Raw genomic sequence first — 20,005 nt, forward strand, 5'->3', positions numbered from 1 at the left:
ATTTGTTCCTTTGACCACCATTTGTGTGGTAGTCATTAAAAGGTATATATAGGGAGAATTTTCCTTTTTTTAATATACTTAGATTCCACGTGTAATTGTTTTAATGTGCATTTCTTTATTCAATGTGATTTATTTTTTTATGAGTATTGATAGCTTTGATTTCTTCTTTTGATAACTGTCAGTTCCTATCCTTTGACTATCAATTAGGGAATGACTGCTTTTTTTGGCTGTTGTTTAGTTATAAACTCATCTTTTGTTCATAGATCTGACAAATTTTTCCATATTCCTTTAATTTACTTTTGATGTTAACATGTCTAAATCATGCCCCTATTTAAAAATTATTTTATATGGTGTGAGATATTGGTCCATGCCTAGTTTCCGACAAATTATCCTAATCCTTATCCTTATCCAAACTATCCATTCAGTGCCTGGGGGACAGCAGTTGAGCAGAGGCATAGCATGATGCTGAACTGGCTGGCTGATAAGCAGCAACATATCACCTAGTCTGGCTCCAACTCACAGATCATAATGCTCAGGAAGGCTATGTGGATCTGAGTTTGATGAAGATACCATCCATTGCTTTCCAAGAATTGTGGTGGTTGGGATGAACATGCTGTGAACCTCCCTCTTCTCTCAGATGGGAGGCCTATAGTGTTCCTCCATAGTGGAAAAATAGATGTGGATGCCAGCATATTGGAAATGGACAGCTTCCTGCAGATTTCAGTAGACCCCATTGCACTGCTTCAGCCATATATCCAGCCAGTCTCCCTTACCACCATCTATGAAGGCATTCCCCTCCTGATTGTTAGAAAATAGGGAGGAGCAGTGAGTATGTAGGTTCTTACCCATGTTCACGTGAGTGAGTTGGCCAGGTTGAATTCAGATCACTGACACCCCTTGCAGGCATCTTCCTCTTTCCCAACTTGAATCCTCTAGTAGCTGTTGACATCTTCTGAGCCCTCAACTCCTGTAAACATACTGCTGTCAACTCCCAGAGTCATATTTGAGGTCATGAGAGTGCAGCTGGATGCCATTGCACTTGTCGAGCAGCTTCAACATGGACCCATAGGTGGTGGCCCTTGTCCAAGTTCTACCACAACCCAAATCAGGGCAGCAGTCTTGCCAAGGCCACCATATCCTCCAGGTTTATTCCTACCAGACCCATGGCCACTCCTCAATAATTTTTGTCAACTAGTTTTTTCCCCCAAACTCTTCTCCCTTAACTCTAGACTTATCAAACACTAGGTGGCAATGGCAATTTACTTGTATATTGTATACCAAACTTATTCCTCTGTCTCTCCATTCTATTTCTTAGCCAGCATCAGAAAGTTTTGGTAATTATCTCTTCGTAATATCGTTTGAAATTTGTTATGGCTAGGCTATCTTCCTTCATATTTTTTTCATTGACTCCCTTGTTATTCTTGAAAATGTATTCTTCCAAATAAATTTTATTATTTTTTTTTCTAGTTATCTGATTGACATGGCACTAAATGTGTAAATTAATTTTAGGTAGACCTATCATTTTTATTATATTGCTTTGGCCTACCAATGAGCAATTAACATTTCTCCTTGCTTCACTCTGACCTCATTGGGGATGCTAGTTTATCCTCATTACATAAAATGCTTCCTCTTGGTTTTAGATAGATAATAATTATAATTAAAAGATAATCAAATCTACTAAAGGTGATTAAAGGGAGAGGTAAATTTCAATGTATCTGTCTTTCTTTTATGTAAACCCTTATCTTATGTCTTAGAATCAACAACATATATGGGTTCCAGGTAAGAATAGTGGTAAGGTCTAGGCAATGGCAGGGGAGAGTTTTAAGTGACTTGCTCAGGATCACACAGCTAGGAAGTGTATAAGGCCAAATTTGAACTCAGGGCCTCCATCTCTAGACCTGGCTCTTAATACACTGAGCCACCAAACTGCTCCCAACTTCAATGTATCTTTAAGCAACAATGAAGGAACCAATTATAATGGAGAGTTTGAAGACCACACAGCAAGTAGTGGAGATAATCTACTGGAAAAGAGAATGGAATCAAGATTACATTTAGACAAGTTTGTTTTGGTCTTATCAAAGATCAGTAATATATTATTAAATTTGCAGGCAGTACATTGTTTGTGGCCTTACTCATTAAGTGAAAACAACAATGGAATACCTGTTTGTAAAGTCCATTGAAGATTCTCTGGGAAATGAACAAACTTCCAAAGAAGAGCAAAGCTACCCAATGATGTTAAAGAATTGGTGGTGCAGTGATAGAGTACTAGTTCTGGAGACAGTAATACTTAAGTTCAAATCCAGCCTCAGAAATTACTATCTTTTTAATTGTGAAGAAGTCATTTAACTTATGTTTGCCTCAGTTTATTGAACTATAAAATGGAGTTAACAATAGCATCAAACTCACAAAGTTATTTTGAGGGTCAAATGAAATAATATTTATAAAAAGTTCATAGTACCTTGAATTTCACCGTGTAGATATTATATAAATGAGGATTTCCTTCCTTTCCCCACTCCTCTTACCCAACTAGATTAATTAGTTTATTTCTAAGTCTTGGAGTCTATCATTTCTTTCTAACTTTGAATCTATTAATCCTACTACTCTGTATAACTGGCTTGAATTCCTCATTTTCATTTTATGAAGTCTTTTTTTCCTATCCAACCTATAAAGCCTATAAATCACAAAATTTTCTGTGATGCTTTTAGTAGTTAGGGATCTTTCCCTTTTATGTATCATTCAGCATTATGACTTGCAAACTTTTATTAACCATAATATCATATATATGCATACTGTAATGCAGGGTTGCAGCAGAAGCTTTTTGCTTTTGCAAATTCATTTGTAGCAGCCCTGGCAGTTAGGAGGTTTAGAATGTTCAAAAAAAAAAGTTGGAGCATGAGTCTATAAATAGTCCTGAAGCTCCAACTGAGGGGCTTTTTGGCCTTTTGGCTTCTGCCTTTGCCTGTGCTTTTTGTTTTTGGGGCATTTGGACCTAGCTTGATTTCTCTGGACCTTTCCCTGATCTCTCCATTTACATGCTCATTATTTCCCCTGAATTTCCCCATTGGGCCCTGGGAGGAAGGGTGGTTTTGGTGGTTGGACATCGTGGGTTTAGTTTCTGTTGGCAAGAGGGACATCCTAAATCAAGCCACCCCTTTATTTAGTGATCTGATAATACCTTTACTTCAGGGCAGTGAACCTTCCTGACTGGGAGAGCTGGCCTCTTTCAGTCTGACCCCTTCTCTGTGACCCTTCCCCCAATATCAGCTTTCTCCCTAGCAGCAGCTATAAACACTAAAACCCCTCTTTCCCTCTACTTATCCCTGACATTAATACATCCCCTTTGTTACCTACACAAAGCCTCTGGTGAATTATTGTGTTGAATATTAAGGCAAAAGGTGAAAAGGGAAGAAATTACTTTCCTTTTATTTCTTGAGGGAAACCTAGGCATCCAACTTGGGCAGGAAGAACCCAGCTTAGACTTCCTGCAGATATTCAGTTTCACTGGCAGGGAGGAGACTCTTGACTCCTCCCTCACGGGACTTTAGGAGTTAACAAGAGAAGCCCTCCAGCCAGATCTAAACATTTCTGGCTGACCGAATTTCTCTTGTATCATAGAGATACCTTCCCTGCCTGAAGGATCTAGTCTATTTCCTCCCAATACCCTCTGTCTCAAAGCCTCTTTGAATAGCCTGTTTGAGCAGCCCCTCCTTACCTTCCTATTTACATTCCCTTACCTTCCTATATACAATCCATTCATCCCTTAACTCAGCCATCCCCTTTATCCCTGATATTCCTCCCTATTATAAACATTTTGCCTACTTCTTCATAACAATACATATGTTATATATGCATATATATATTATATATACACATACATAATTCATCCATATGATGGATCATAAGCTGCATGATGGCAGAAACTCAGTCTTATCTCAACTTTTCTCACAACCACATTTATGCCAGCATAGTGCTCTATATAATTATAAGTGCTTATTGAATAGAGGAGTGGAACAGCACCACAGAACACTTAGAAGAGCTACTATTGAACTATTTTTTTAGATGATAAAGAATTAACCCTATTTAGTCACATTCTTTCAATTTCCCTTTTAAATAACACCTATTTTTAAGATAAAAAGAAATAAAATTATTACAAAACAGAATATAAGAAGTCTATTGGGGGGGAGGGCCAATTGGTGGCTCAGAGGATAGAGTCAAGCCCAGAGACAGGAGTTCCTGTGTTCAAATTTGTCCTTAGACACTTCTTAGCTGTATAATCCAACGCAATTTACCTAACCCTCACTGCCTACCTTTTAACACTTTTCAAATTACAATCAACAGAAAGTAAAGAAGGTAAAAATTTAAATAGAAGGTAAAGAAGGTAAACATTTGAAAAAAAATTTTTAAGTCTACGAAAAAATAAAACTCATGACCTTAAAATGATTATCAATGTGTTCTACCAACTCAATTTATCTTCCATAGGCAAAATAAATGAGCCAGGGTTAAAGGTTTTGACTATTTATTTTGCTCTATCATAATATCTTGATGGCCTTTGGGGAAAAAAAAAAGAGAAAAAAATGGAGAATGAAAGTGATGCCAACAGAACTAGTCATTCAAATATCCCAATTTTCCCAAAAGAGAAGAGGATATAATTAATAAGAGAGCAGATTTGAATTTTGTTCTGGCAAAATTCTGGAATGTGGCTTTAAAAAAAAACCTTACCTTTCAACTTAGAATCAATACTGTATATTGGTTCCAAGGCAGAAGAGTAGTAGGGGGTAGGCAATGGGGGTTAAATAATTTGCACAGGATCATACGGCTAGCGGAAATATCTGTGTTCAAATTTGAATCTAGGACCTCCCCTCTCTAGTTCTGGCTCTCAGTCCACTGAGACACCCAGCTGCCCCCTAAATGTGCTTTTAAGAAATAGATTATAAACAGAATGAGAAGCAGTGATCATGTAGAGCCAGCATGAGTATATCAAAAGCAAGTCTTGCTAGAAAGTATGACTTCCTTTTATTATAGGGAACTACCTGTTAGATATTGATTATAGGTGCATTTACCATATCATAGATGTCAAGATGCAGAATGAATTGGACAATAAAACAATTAAATAGGTTTGAAACTTGAAGCTGTCCGGTTCCAAAAAGATGCAAATAACAGCTGGATTATTGAGGGAAATCTCTACCAGAATTCCTGAGATCTCTGTGCCTCGTTCTTTTTTTTTTTTTTTTCACAGTTTTCTCATTGATTTGATAGAGTTCATGGCATCATTAAAACATCAGTAGGTCACACGAAGCCTTAGAAATGCAGTAGCAAGCACACACACACACACACACACACACACACACACACACACACACACACACACACACAAGTGGAGGTTTCAAGAGGTTTATCCCTGTGATGATATTGAGAACAGGGATAGACAGAAAACAGTATTCAGATGAAGGACCTCTATGGGGTGTGGTATAGATGGGTTTCCAGGATTTAGTGAATTTCCTGGACCCCAAGAAGCCTTTTCTGAACACAGTCCTGTCAGGGAAAGACTGTAATGATGGTCAGCTTTGGGTTTGATGTAACCAAAGCTTAATTAGAATAGTCTCCCCTAATTCCCTCTTTCACCTCCTTCTTCTCTAATATCTTCCAAAGAAATACCTTATCTGACTGTATATCTCTAAAAGGGGTAGTTTACACTCCAGGGCAACTATCAAAAATATGGAAATAGGTCTTGATCAATGATACATGTAAAACCCAGTGGAACTACCCAGTGAGCTATGGGGAGGGTTGGGGTATTGGGGGGAAAGGGAAAGAACATGAATCATGTAACCATGGAAAAATACTCTAAAAAATAAAATAAAGGGCGTGGTTTATTATAACAAGGTTCAAGGAAGGGATAGGATAATGGGATCAGGAAGTCCTATCTAACACACAGGCTGGCTGCTTAGCCAAACCAAAGGCTGTGGCTTCAATCATTCTTCTTCCTTCCTCTAATCTATCAACTAATCTAAATCTACAGACAAGTTGCAAGTGTCTCTCTTAGGAAGGCACTTTAGGGCAAAAGTCTTCAGGTTGTCTCAGCAAGCCTTCTGAGTCCAAAACCCCTCAAGCTGCTGTGGATGTCTAATCAACCTCTTTGTTGGTTATTTTGGAGTAACCAGGAACACTTTCAGATCTTCAGGCACCAAGGGAAAGATTGGAAACCCCCAGATATCCAAATATTGAATCCTGAGGTGAGGTCAAAATCCTAACTCTTGAATCGAGTCCAGAGATGAAGTTTTTCCTCCCATTCTATTTCCCACAAGCCTGTTGCTCCTTCTGACTGTCACCTCTGCCCTTCAAACTTCCTTGTAACATTCCCAAAATCTCCTCTCTGTGCCAAGCTTTTCCTAATATATATAAACTTTGCAATTTATAGTACATTTTTTCTCACAACCACTTCAGGAGGTACATAATGCAACCGTATGATCCTCATGTTGCAGATGAAAAAACTGAAGGACAGAGTTCAAGTGACCTGTGAAAGGCACATAACTGGCAATAGAGAGGCAGTTCAAATCCAGGTTTTCCCCCCCTCTAGACCCAGTGCTCTTTCCATTATTTTCTACTACCTCTTTAAAGTGAATTAGGATTCCTAAACTCAGCCCTGACCCCTTTTAATCTATTTTAAGTGAACCCACCAAAGTTATGCTTCTAAAGCAACAACTTGATTATGTCACCTCTCCTCCAGAAGATTCAGAGGCCATCTGTTATCCTTTAAGATAAATAGAAATTCCTATTTAATAAATTCTTTCCTAATCTGGCTTTACAACCTATCTTTTTCCAGATGGACACACAATACCTTCCTCATACACTTTATTTTATAGTCAAATTCTTGCATATTTTTCCATATTCTGTCTTGATAAACTTGCAAAGCGGTTCCCTTTGGCATGTTCTTCCCCATCAATTGTGTTCTTTTTAATATCTGGTTTCCTTTTTTAGGTTTCCATCTCATTCAAGAAACCTTTTTTCATGTCTCCACCTCAGAAATTGTTTTGTAATTGTTTTTTTTATCTGTCTGGTTTTTAGTTGTGTAAAAACATGTTTCATCAGTAGAATGTAAATTCCTTGAGGGCAAGGGGTTATATTGCATTTTTGTCATTGTGTTTCCAACTCCCAGAACAATGTCTGACACATAGTAGGATATTGAATTGAATTAGAATGACTTGAATTGTCTATAAACCTGAATTTTTATCTTGAACAAAAATGCAACAGATTTCATGTCTGTAAAATATTGAATTGTCCTATGGTTCACATGAAGAAACATGGTAGTCAAAAAGGTTAACATGATCTTAGAATTAGAATGTAAAGAATAAAGGAGGTGATTATTTTCATTTACTGTGCCCTAACTAGACCATATCTAGAATATTATAAAATGGAATGAGTTGTAAATTTGGTCGTGGTAAAGGATTTAAAATAATGCCAAGTGGAAATCATCTGAAGAATCAAAAAATATCTAAAATGGAAAAGAGAAGTCAACTATCTTTGAGCATATGAAGACACTGTGGAAAAGATAGTTTAGGCAAGGCTTGTTTTGTCCCTAGAAACAAGGGATTAAAGATACATGGAGCCAGTATTTAACCTAAAGAAGAAAAATCTTTCTCATAATTATAGAGGTCCAAAATTGAGTTCCCTAAGGAGGGAGTGAATTCTTCATCACTTGAAGTCTAAAGGAAACAATAATGACATTTATCTGGGATGTTATAAAAGAGAATCATGTTCAGATTAGTAAAGACAGACCTCTGAGTTACCTTACATCTGTGGTATTCTATGACTAATTTTGTTCTTATTTTTTTATTTGTTTTGGTTTCATTTTAGTAAGGAAGAAGAGACTGACCATGATTTTCTACTTATTGCTCATAAATTCCTACATACTGGTCACAGTATAGCAGACCAAAATGAAATTGGCCTTATTCCATGTTACATTGCAACTGTAAGAGAAGTCTTGCACAAAAGGGGTTTTTGGAATGTTGTAGAGAGAGATTTGAATGACAGGAGAGGCAGTTGGAAGGAACAGCAGGGAACTCTGGGAAACAACTGAAGAGGGAGAGTTCATCCTTGGATCCTGGACTGGATGGAGCTCATACCTCTCCTCAGGATTCAAATCCCCTGAATAACTGAGGATTTCCCAACCTTTTCCTTGTACCTCAAACACCTCTGATTGTACCTGTTCTCTTAGACAACAACTCGAGGGCTGGCTAAACATTTTACAGTGCCTTGAGGGGCTTGCCCAGAAAGCACGCTGAGCCAGCCTAAAGACGATTTACTCTCTCTGTTCCAGTTATAGAAAGACATTGCAACCTGTCATTTAGTTTAGGTTAGCAGCTAGAAGGAATCAAGAACATTTTCTGGCCAGAGCCTTTTGGCTTTGGTTTGGGTAAAAAGAGACTCCATACCATCCTGTAGTTAGAACTAAGTCCTTTCTGTTCCCACTTTTCCAAAACCTCCTTGAACCTGTTCATTAAACCACTCTTTTGAGATAATACGCAGTCAGATAAATCCTTTGTGAGGGAAAAGGGCTTGTAGGGTGAGGGGTTATTTAGGGGTGAAGAGCTCTTTATAGCCCCAAGTTTTGTCAAATCTTGGGGTTCCTGTCACTGCTTTTCACCCTAGCTGGAGCTGACCAGGAGGGACAATGGAGAAGGTCAGGCATAAGCAAAGTCCTGACCAAGATCCAAAACCTATTTCCTTCAGTGTCTCTGCTCTAGCCAGACTTCTGCTTGCCTTTTCACATCCACAATATCCAACACTGTCAAAGTGAAGCCATTGTCTCTCTGTCAGGAAGGAAGGAGGTTTCCCTATGTGTCAACTAGTCAATTCATCTTGACTAGGGCCAAACAGCATCTACTAGGGGAGAACTCCCTTTCAATCATTTTAATATGTCCATCCCTCCATTAGAGAACTATCTGGGAAAGACGGCAACCATCAGCACTCTACCCAGACAGGGAGGGAGTTTCCCTGGAGAAGTTTGTTCATTGACTCAAACAATCTACAAACCCATTATACCAGGGTTCTCCTTCTATCCTTTTAACACAACCCATACTTAAAAACAAAACAAAACAAAACAAAATTATAACTGTTGAGGAACGTAGAGGTTAGTAGAGAGGGAGAAAAAAAGATCAACAAATGGAAACAGAAGAAAGCATCAAATCAATATTTACATATATGCTGATATCTAAAACTATGTCTTTAACTCTGGTCACTTATGAATATGAGGATCTCAAGCTCAAAGCTCATCTTGGACCTCTTATCAACACCTGAAATTTAGTATATCCCCCAAATCACTTCCTTGAATGAAATCCCAACCCTACCTAACAAAATGAATTGTTAATATTCTTTTATGTCTATCAGACCAAAAAAAAAAAAGATTTGTACTTACCTTGGTTAGTTCCTTCTTATTTATTCTTTATATTTAAATGGTCACCAAGTCTTGTTGCTTTTTGCATTAAAACATCTCTTCGATTACTCTTTTTTTCTTTTTCTATTCCCATTGCCAGCACCCTACTACTTCTCTGCTCATATCTGAATAATGTTAAGAGGACTCTCCCTGGTATCCTTGCCTCTCAGTGTATGGGTACTTATGTTTAAATAACATTGAACACCACTAAAATATCATTTATTTTTAATTTTCTTTATTATTATTGACTCTCAGAATTTTAGATGTAAAAGGGATTTATATTTTACCTTTCCAAACTCCCTTATTTCACAAATTTAAGAAATAAATTACAATGAAATTCAGTGATTTGCCCAAGAACATTCAGCAAAGCTATGACAAAAATCCAGCTTTCTGGAATATTTTGTGTTCTAAGGGATGAGGAATATGAAATATTCAGAAACATGGGCTGTACTGTATGAAATGATGCAAAATTTTAAAAAAAGACCCTCTAAAACAACCTCTTATATGATTCCACTAATGTGAACAGCAATAAGATTAATTTGTCTGTCATTATAATTAAAGAAATTAGGACCTCTAGAAGAAATGGGAAAATATACCTCCCTCCTTTTTCCTATGGTGGAAGGTTAAGGGTGCAGAATCTTGACTACATTGTTTCTTGGGCTTTGTAGCAAGATATTTTGCTGAACTTTTCTTTCTTTCTTACAAGCAAAGACTCACTGAGAGGGTGGGTGAGTATACTATATCTAGAAATCACTGCAACATAAAAACAAAAGGCATTAACAAAAATTTAATTTGAAAAAAATCTAGTTAATCCACTACCTGGTAAGTCTTTTTACTACATCACATGAGTTGTAATCATTATTAGTTTTAATAATTAGTTTTAATTATTAGTTGTAATAGTTAGTTTAATGGATTTGGATTAGACTAAGCCTTTTGTGAAGGCAGCCTGTGCAGATCTGACCATCCATCTATCTATACATTCATAAGTTAGCTATAACAACCACATTCTATGCGAAAAAAGAATAGGTTTTTTAAAATCATTAAAATGGAGAAAATGCATAATGAAGAATTTTTTAAACATCAGTTGGACACAAATATTTTTGGGGTGGTATCACATTTGTAATCAGATAGTATCCTTCCTTAGTAAATTAAGTCCTCTCTTCTCTCTCACCATCTATGAGACAAACTAGAACACATGGCTATTAACTGTTGCTTTGCAAATGTAGCCCAGAGTGGGGTGCCCCTAATGGCACTGTGTTTCCTTAGCTTTGTTAAATCTTTTAATTAAAACATGTTAACAAAGCCGAAGAAAAAATAAATGACACTACTTGCAAGGAAATTAAATTGAGAAGCTAAGCCTATTTATAATTATTGTATTTCAATTAGGCTGTACTAGGGCTGGGTGAACAGATAGATAAAAAGAAACAACATTGATGTCAGAGTTTCATAAATATTTCCAGTGTCCTGTTTAGAAATGAAGCAATATTAATAACATTTAAAAATAGGCAGTGTTCTTTGTAGTGATTACTGTACAAAAGAACTCAGTATCAAGGTCCCATTCAAAATGTGTACAAGAAACAAGCTCAAAGGAATGGTTCTCTTCCCTGATGAACTCTTGATGTCACACACAAAAAACATGTGATATAAACCCAAGCCATTATTTTTATTATTTCAAAAGAAATATAAAATTAGACTTTGAAAAGAGAAATATATATATAGCTAAGTAATTATAACAAAATACATGTCTAATTTTCATTGGAACAAGAAAAACATAAAATTTTCAATTGAAGCCCTATTTAACTCAACATTTTCTTTTGGTTAACATATTTTTTTGTCCAAAAAAAGAAAATACATAATCTTGCAGACCTTGAAAATCAATTGCATTTCATCATCAGATTTAATCCTGTTCTATTTATTCTACAGCTAGGTTTCTAACTGCCATGTTAAGAGAGATTTACATTTACGTTAACTCTGAGGGAATGTTTCAGTTTTAGAGTTCCCTCTTCAAGGTCTAGATGTGGTAAAGAAGTTTCTTAAATCAGAGGACATGCTATAAGATTCATTTAATGTAGTTCATGTGCTACATGTCCTGTAGGAATATTAGAGTGTTGAGGTAGGAGAACTCCAGTGTTCTATAAATTTCATTTTTGTTATTGTCAATATAAGAGCCCCCTATTTCCAATCCTATACAGAAATTCAGCCCAGGAATACATAAAGCCAAAATATTTTATTAAATTAAAACCTAGGTTTAGAGTGCTTTAGAACTTAATCTAACCAGTCTAGAGGAATGTTTAAACAGAACAACATAAATAACCCTGATGTCAAATAGCATCTACTCTGGTCCAATATCATAAGGCCATGAATTTAGAGCTGGAATGGACCTTAGAGACCACCTAGTCCAGGATTTTCATGTTGTAGCTGATCAGCTTTGGCCCAGAGAGGTTCAATGACTTGCTGACCATTACACAAGACTCGGTATAGCTAAGATTATACCTGAAGTCTTCTGACTCTAAAGCTGAAGCTCTGGGAGGCTCACCAGACAGAGTACTGGACCTAAAATAAAAAAGACCTGTGTTCAAATAGGATCATATAGGCATGCTAGCTGTGTGACTATGGAAATCACTTAATCTTTTTAGAGCTCATTTTCCTCATCTATAAAATGGGCATAATCATATTGCTTGCCTCTCAGAATAGTATTGAGGATAAGTATAAGATACTTTTTAAGTGCTTTATAGGGACTACCAGATATTTTAGTGGATAGAGTCAAGCCTGGAGATGGGAGGTGCTGGGTTCAAATTTGGCCCTCAATCACTTAAACCCAATTGTGTAATCTTTATTGATCTTTTGCCTTGGAACCGATACTTAGTATTGATTCTAAGACAGAAGGTAAGAGGTTTTTTTTTTGTTTTTTTTTTTAATTGCTTTGTAAATCTTAAAGTACAATGCAAGTGCTGGATATTAATTATCTAACCCTACACTTCTTTAACTACTCAACTTTAACTACTTTTCTACAGCCATCCAAGACAATTCAGAGGGACTTATGAGAAAGAACTCTATCCACATCCAGAGAAAGAACTGCAGGAGTAGAAACGCAGAATAAAAATGTATAATTGATCTCATGGTTCAATAGGGATATGATTGGGGATGTAGACTTTAAATGATCACTCTATTGCAAATATGAATAATATGGAAATAGGTTTTGAACAATGATACACGTAAAATCCAGTGGAATCGCTTGTCATCACCGGGAGGGGCATGGGAAGAGGAGAGGGAAAGAACATGAATCATATAACCAAGGGAAAATATTCTAAATTAATTAATTAAATGAATAAATTTAAAAAATAAAAAATAAAATCCTGCTATTTGACCCTCAAATATAGTTGAGGTGATGTTTCTTGACCAACAACAGCTAAGGAGAATAGGTATCGTCTGAACTCCAGGTTTCATTTATATTAGGTTTAAACCTTCAGTCCTACAACAATCTGGGTGTCCAGGAATGAGTGTTGTCTCTGCAGGCATTCTCTTGAGCCTTTTTGGAAGTGGGGAGCAGGAGGGAAAAGATCTCTAAAAGAAGGGTTATATCAGGAATCCATCAGCCAGCAGACCTGAATTTGATTGAGGCAGGAAGATGTTTAAAATAAAAAAAAGTTCACATCAGACATTTATAAGCTGAAAATCATCAAGCCAAAAATCATCTCTGCCCAAGAAAGCCTGGACAAGCTCTGACTCCCCTGCCTCCCTAGTTAAGGAAGGAACCTTAGCTGCTATTTATACTTTGTCACTGTGACACAGTGTGACCTGCCACTATCTGGCTTTAAATTATGAATAATGTAAATAATTGGGTCCCTACACCTAAAATTAGACAGTAATAAGATTCCCCTGTCACCTTGGGAACTAGACAAAAAAAAAAAGTTAAAGCTTAATCCATTTTAGCAGTCATGGCAGCAAGCATGGGTTGACCAATAATAGCAAATTCCCAGCTCCCCCTCTGACTGGCAGCTAGAGCTCTATTCATTTGTGTGATCGGGAAATCTCTGTGTGTGCATAGCGTAGCTGCTCTGCGTCTTCACCCTTGCTCTCATTTCAGCCCTGATGGTTCGCTACAAAGGCAGAGTGGACAGAGAACTTCATGGACCTCAATCTTTGGCTCAATATAGCAGAACAATAGGAGGCTCTGATTAAGGACTCTTGCAGCCTTATTATGATTTCAGAAAACTTCCGCCACTCAGATGCCTTCTCAATAGAGTCAGAGCCAAGAGTTTCGTTCACTGGGAGAACAACAGTAACATTTAGCTGCGCACAATTCGGGGAACCCAAAGAAGGCTGCTCCCAGTGCCAAAGGACCAAGTCCCAGAGGTCACAGAACGAATCTGCTCAGTCCTACTTCTCTTTCCCCAGAATAGACCAGGGTAGAGTTAGCCCTCTCCTTCCCCTGTCTGCACTCTAGCCATGCCCACTGGACTCAGGACTGGGGAGATGCCTTTCAAAATTCAGCAGTCTTTTAAATTACTGGCATGTCTTTCTATGACCTTGTGATAGCATAAAGGATCTTTTTTTTTAATCAGCAATGTCAGGGTTTGCATCTAACTCGATATTATTTTCTTCTTTGTATTCCATAGGAGATATTCAGCCTAGTGCACAGAAACTCAGTGAAATATGATTTTTTTTTTGGCCTTTTGTTATTAAATGCTATCACCATTCTTCAAGTGGATATGTGACATTCAGGGTAGAGCCCTACCTTACAAGAGTTTTTATTTATTTATTTATTTATTTTTATTAAAGACAGGTTCACATAGGGAAAGGTTCAGGGTGGGGGGAGGCAATGAACCAAACGGTAGTCAAGCCCTAGCTGATGTGGCATGGCCACATACTAGAGAATGGGGTTGGGGGGGGGGAATAGCACAGAAGCCAGTGCCTCCTATAACATTCTCAGCCCCCCAAGCTAGGCCTGGCTTAGACCCTTACCCCTCCCTGCTCTCTCCCTCTCTCTTTGTTAGATTCACACACTCTGCTTTTCCAATTGCTTTAGCCTGAAGCAGTTGACATTTACCCCAGCTAGATAATCGAGGAATAACATTTGCGTTACAGTTTAACATGACCTCTGCCTCTACAGCTCTTTTTAGATTACCTTCCAAAAAAAAAAATGGTTGCTGACACCATAGTGAGGCAGGAGGAGGGGGAGAAAGAAAGGGGAAGCTTATTATTGGAGTGGTGCAGGCAATGTCATAAGGCACTGCTCTGGCCTTTTCAGTTGTGGGTGAGCAACTATTAAGGGAAAGGTATTAAAAGGAGGAACAACTGTGATGCCAGCGACACACAGGTTAAGCTAAAAGCAAAGGTTAATGGATTGACTGTTACCTGTGTATGAGGCTTAATGTTGGCCTATACACAAGAGAATTGTGGCCAGCTTATATTTCTGCCCCATGAAACTAAATGAGAAGGCTAATTTATTCTAGCAAAAAAGAGGGGGGCAGACTTTATTTATTTCTTTATTTTTAGGGGGCACAAATGCATACAAATATTTTTTTCATTTAAAAATTTGGAGGCAAGTACGTCAGAAGGGCGTGAGGGGGAAGACTTGGGGGAGGTGGGGAGAGACCCATTCCAATCCCTTTATAATCCTCTCTCCCAGTTTCATTCCCTGGCTGATTCCTTATTTTATGTAACAGATCCAGTTGTGGCTTGAGCTAAATCTTGTTATAATCAAAAGGAGCTTTTTAAAGTGGATGGTTGGGATAAGATAACTAAATAGGATGAAAATTAATATGTAAACAAGATGGGTTACAAAAGTATCCGAACTGCTTTAAAATCAGAGAATTGGCTGGACTAGACAATCTTTTAGATGCCGTCTAGAGCTAACTGTTCTATTCTAGGAAATGAAATTTAGAATTAAAAGGCACGGCTTTTAAAAGCAGAAATCAAATTATAGCAGAACCCCCAATGAAGAAAGCAAAGTATAATTTCATCACCCCATTAGAAAGGATTTTATTCCTTTAAAATCCCTTCATTTGAATAGGTGTGGATCTGAAGGTGCTTTATCTGCTGTAAGGGATAATTCTAATACCTAATACCTGGATCAGCACTCCACTGCCCTAGAAAGAGCTATGCCCGAAATAAAAATATGAATTGATCCTTCCGTTTAAATGGCAATCTATTTGGACCAAGGGGATGGGAGTGGGGAGTGTGTGTGGAAAGGATAAACTACCTCTGTGATTTCTACAAACTGGGGAAGATTCTGAGCAATACATGCACTTCAATCAAATCACATTCCTTTGGTTTCTGGCCATTTCAAGCCAAAGTTCTTATTTTGGTTCTAGGGCCACTAATTTTGTTTTTCTTTCTAAAGTAGGTAATTATTTTTTTATATGTCTTAAGTGGGGCAACCAGAAGGTTCATAGGACTGCCAAATGGCTGGAGATGAAACCACTTGGTCCTTTTTTTAGACACTAGGAAGAAGGTTGTAATTATCATTAAAAGAAAGAAGCAATTATCTAGTAGATCAGAATGTATTACTAAACTATTAATTATACTCCCCAACTTCAACACTTTATAATTCCTTCTATTTGTAAGTAAGAACACTAAATATCATTCTTTGGCTCATATATAAGCAGTATGGAATTTCAAAGCAGGGAAGGTTCTTTTCCTAAGTTACATAATGAAGGAAAAAGAAATTATTCTTAGTTCTGATATAATGAAATAAACTTTAATTTATGTTAGGTTTGTGAAGTCATTCATGTGACTTTCTGAAATGTTTTCAAACTTGTTCATCTACATTTTCTTTTGTCTTGTATATATATTAAAAGGACAGTGATTTCCTTTCTATCAAATATAGGCTGGGAATTAATTTTAATTTTTTTTTTTTTTTGCAAAATGTATTCCTATTCCCATTACAAAGCTGACTAGTTGCATCACTTTTGTAATAAGGTTGGCCTGACTAGAGGAAGAAGGACAGAGGCTGTGAAGAAAAACTGGACTTGGCTCCTCTAAAAAGTTAAATTGATTTTCAGTCATCCCTTCTTTGAGATATATCAATTCATTGGAAAGTCACAATCTGGGTAAGGTTTGAAAATTGGAGCATAGCTCAACCTCTACAAATTGCAAAGAACACCAAGCCCCTGAGCCTGTCTGACCTTGCTAACCCTTTGGTTATGGTGGCTCTGCACATTAAGGAAAGTTGATTTGGTAAATTATTCTACCGCTATGGCCATGTGTAAAGAAGGGCTGCCAGAGAAGGCTTGGGTTTGGAAAATAAACTGACACATCAAGCAAATTACTTAAGACTTAACTTATATTTAGCAGCTTTTTGCAACTTTCCCAATCTCTTTAAAAGGATGACCTGCTGACTCTGTGGAGTTTTGTAGTTATTATTTAATTGGGGGAGAAAGCATTTTAGCGGATAGAAGATGTAAGGCTTTCTTGGTCCCGTTAGCCTCCCAATCCAATTATGTGGATATAATAAAATATATTTTGCAGTAACATGGGGCTTCTAGAGTGAAGCCTCACAAAATAAATCAAGATCTTATAAAGTATGTAGTTGTTCCGAGGTACATTTAGAAACGGAAATTTGAAAACAAAACAAAACACCTCAAGCAGTTTGGGAGTTTAAATGCTGAAATCGTCCATTAGTGGATTACTTAAATTACATTATCTCAATTAATTCAGAACTCTCTCTATCAATTTCTCTCACTGTCTTGTGTTTCTGTTAGGCTATACCGAGGTCATGCTCATGGAGGAGACTTTTTTGTCATCAAAAAAAAAATCTCTATTAAAAACACTGGCAACCTTTTTCTCAACTTCAGTCAGGGGCTGGCTTCCACATTCATCTGAATCCATGCCACACAAAGAGATGATGAAAATAACAAGGCTTTCCCTCTGTTTGAAGGTGAATATTGAAATAGTTTGTTTAGTTTTTGGTTTAACAACCCACTAAGGCTGTATCTTTCTGGATACATTTATTTCAAGGTACTTAGAGGCTGACTTTTATGAGATTATTTAGGCAGTGATTATTTTTGTTGAGAAATGTGTCCTTTATCCCACTCATTCATCCCCTGCTCAGATATTTCTGTTTGTCAGAATGCCACCCTTCCTGATAAATGACTGAAGACTGACTGCTACACTTTATTAAAAAGTAATAACAATTTTTGTACGCACCCTTCACATTGTAAGGGGGGGACCATGAATCAAAGGACACTGCCTGTCTGGGTCTGATAAATGCATCGTTTACCAGCTGAGGAGTTATTTAGGACTGGCTATTAATTTAAATCACATTTATCTTCCCTGAATGGGGGGAGGTTGCTGTGAGAGGACTGCGAATGACCAATGGTGCAGCTAAGTGCACATTATTTATTGCTACCGCCTGCAAAGCGCTGCACAATATGTTTTAAAAAAAAAAACAGTGCCAATTACCATGGCTAATCTAGTCAGGGCAATAACAAATTTCTTCCTCACACAAGCCAATTTTTACGCTTGCACTTTTTCTCCTCTGGAAATAGTCTTTGCCCACAATTCTCCATCATTAAACCTAATTTTCTCATTCTTTTCCATAGGTATTAAAGGCATTATTGACTCTCTGGTTCTTGCCATCATTAAGAGGGTAAATTTTTTTTTTCATGTACTATTGGCAGGAGGAGGTACTTTTTGTACATGTTTGCTAAATAATTCTTGATGATTTATTAAAAGGAAAGTATTATTTAAGAACATTCAAATAGACTGCATTGTGATTGTATGGTATACTGTTTAGTAAGATTATGTAAATGCCTTTTATAGAACTATAGTTTTTGTATTTACCCAACTCTTAATTTGCCAAAAATTTTGGAATTAACCACAAAGTTATTGGGTTTTTAAAAATCAAGTATCTTAAATATAATAACCATTCACACTGAAGAACTGGAATAATTTTAATAAAATGACGACTACACATTGAAATAAAATCTAATGAGAACAGATGTGGGTCTGGCTAGAAAGGCCTCTTCACATGCTCATACTGATTAGATTGAGTTTACACTGTACACTATGGCTCTTTACTACTCGCTGATTGGTAAGAATCCAGTTGTTGTTGCTTTAAAGAAAGCATATTCTCATTCAGTGACAATTCCAAAAAGCTGCAAATGGCCAAACCAACAAAACTAGGTTCCTGAATCTGGGTTGTTTTCACTCATGTCAAACTCTCTGTGATCCCATTTGTGGTTTTCCTGGGAAAGATACTGAAATGGATTGTCCTTTCCTTCTTCAGCACATTATACAGATAAGGAAACCAAGGCAAACAGGGTTAAATGACTTTCCATTGGTCATACAGCAAGTAAGTGTCTGGGATCAGATTTTAATTCTAGAAAATGTCTTGACTCCAGGTCTAGCACTCTATCCATTGCGCCACCTAGCTGCCCTAAAATTAAGTTTACTGAATGAATGCAATCAGTTTTAATACAGGTGTATCATGTTTTATAAGATGAGTTCTTTTTTTAAAAAAAATTACTGCCCCTCTTTCCTCTCTTCTCTCTGTCTCTGTCTGTCTTTGTCTCTGTCTCTCTGTTTCTCTGTATCTCTCCATGTCTCTGTTTCTCTGACTCTGTCTCTATTTGTCTGCCTGTCTGTCTCCAAACTAAGAATTTGACTTGTTTTTAAAGACAATACGGATCTATTGTTGACTTGATTCAATTGGAAGATAACATATTCAGACATGTGCTTTTGTAATCTAGCAGTTGAATATTTCATAACCTAGATCCAAATAGTATTCCAATACATTTATGTTATTCCCATTCCATTTAGCATGTATGGGCAAATGGACCAAATCAGGTTAAGGATAAACAACAGGGTTCAAACCCATCCTTGGGTTAAGAGGATGACGGCATCTGAAGACTTCCCTTAGCCACATGAATAGATGAGACAATTTGTTCCTCTGACCACGAACCGAAGCTGGTTCTGAAGCTTGTGCTATGAAGTGCTTAGAGCTTAGTCAGACATTGAAAATGCCAAGTCCATCCATTTCATTCCGAGCAACTGCCAATCTTGCTGACTTGTTTTACCATCAGACTTAGAGAACTCTGGAAGAGAATGTGAGACTGATGGCTTTGTGCTTTTCATGTGAAAGTCAAGACATCGCCATCTGATGTCCTCTTAGAAAACAGCTCAAACAACTATCATTCACACACTGTGCTACAGGCAAAAATGATATTCTTACTGGTCCTTGCTCGGGACAGTCCAGTCCCAATCTCTGTACCTCTGCACAAGATAGCCCTTATGCACAAGTCCTTTAGACAAGAAGTTTCCCCATGCTTGCCCAGTCATGGTCCCATTTGAATCGATAATTTCTTTCAACCTTTAGTTTTAAGCTTATGTAGAAGCTAGATGTTGTGATTTCTCCAATATCTAATACCTACACACATTTTATCTCCTAATATATAAACTTATGATGTTAATGGATTGTTCCTTTTTGCTTTAACCCTAGCACTTAACACAGGATCTGATATCCATAATTCTTGCATAATAAATGCTGGCTGATTGATTGACTAACAAAGTAATCTTGTTGAGTTGTTGAAGTTCACATATTGCATTGCTTCATAGAAAAATAAGGAATGA

The 20,005-nt window shown here is 37.2% G+C and overlaps 1 pseudogene; it reads right to left on the minus strand.

The window, feature by feature from the left end:
- Nucleotides 1–541: 541 nt before the first annotated feature.
- On the minus strand, nucleotides 542–19,714 carry LOC123252507 (annotated as a pseudogene).
- Between the last annotated feature and the right edge of the window lie 291 nt (nucleotides 19,715–20,005).

Source organism: Gracilinanus agilis, chromosome 1, assembly GCF_016433145.1.
Source record: "Gracilinanus agilis isolate LMUSP501 chromosome 1, AgileGrace, whole genome shotgun sequence".
Classification (NCBI taxonomy): Eukaryota; Metazoa; Chordata; class Mammalia; order Didelphimorphia; family Didelphidae; genus Gracilinanus; species Gracilinanus agilis.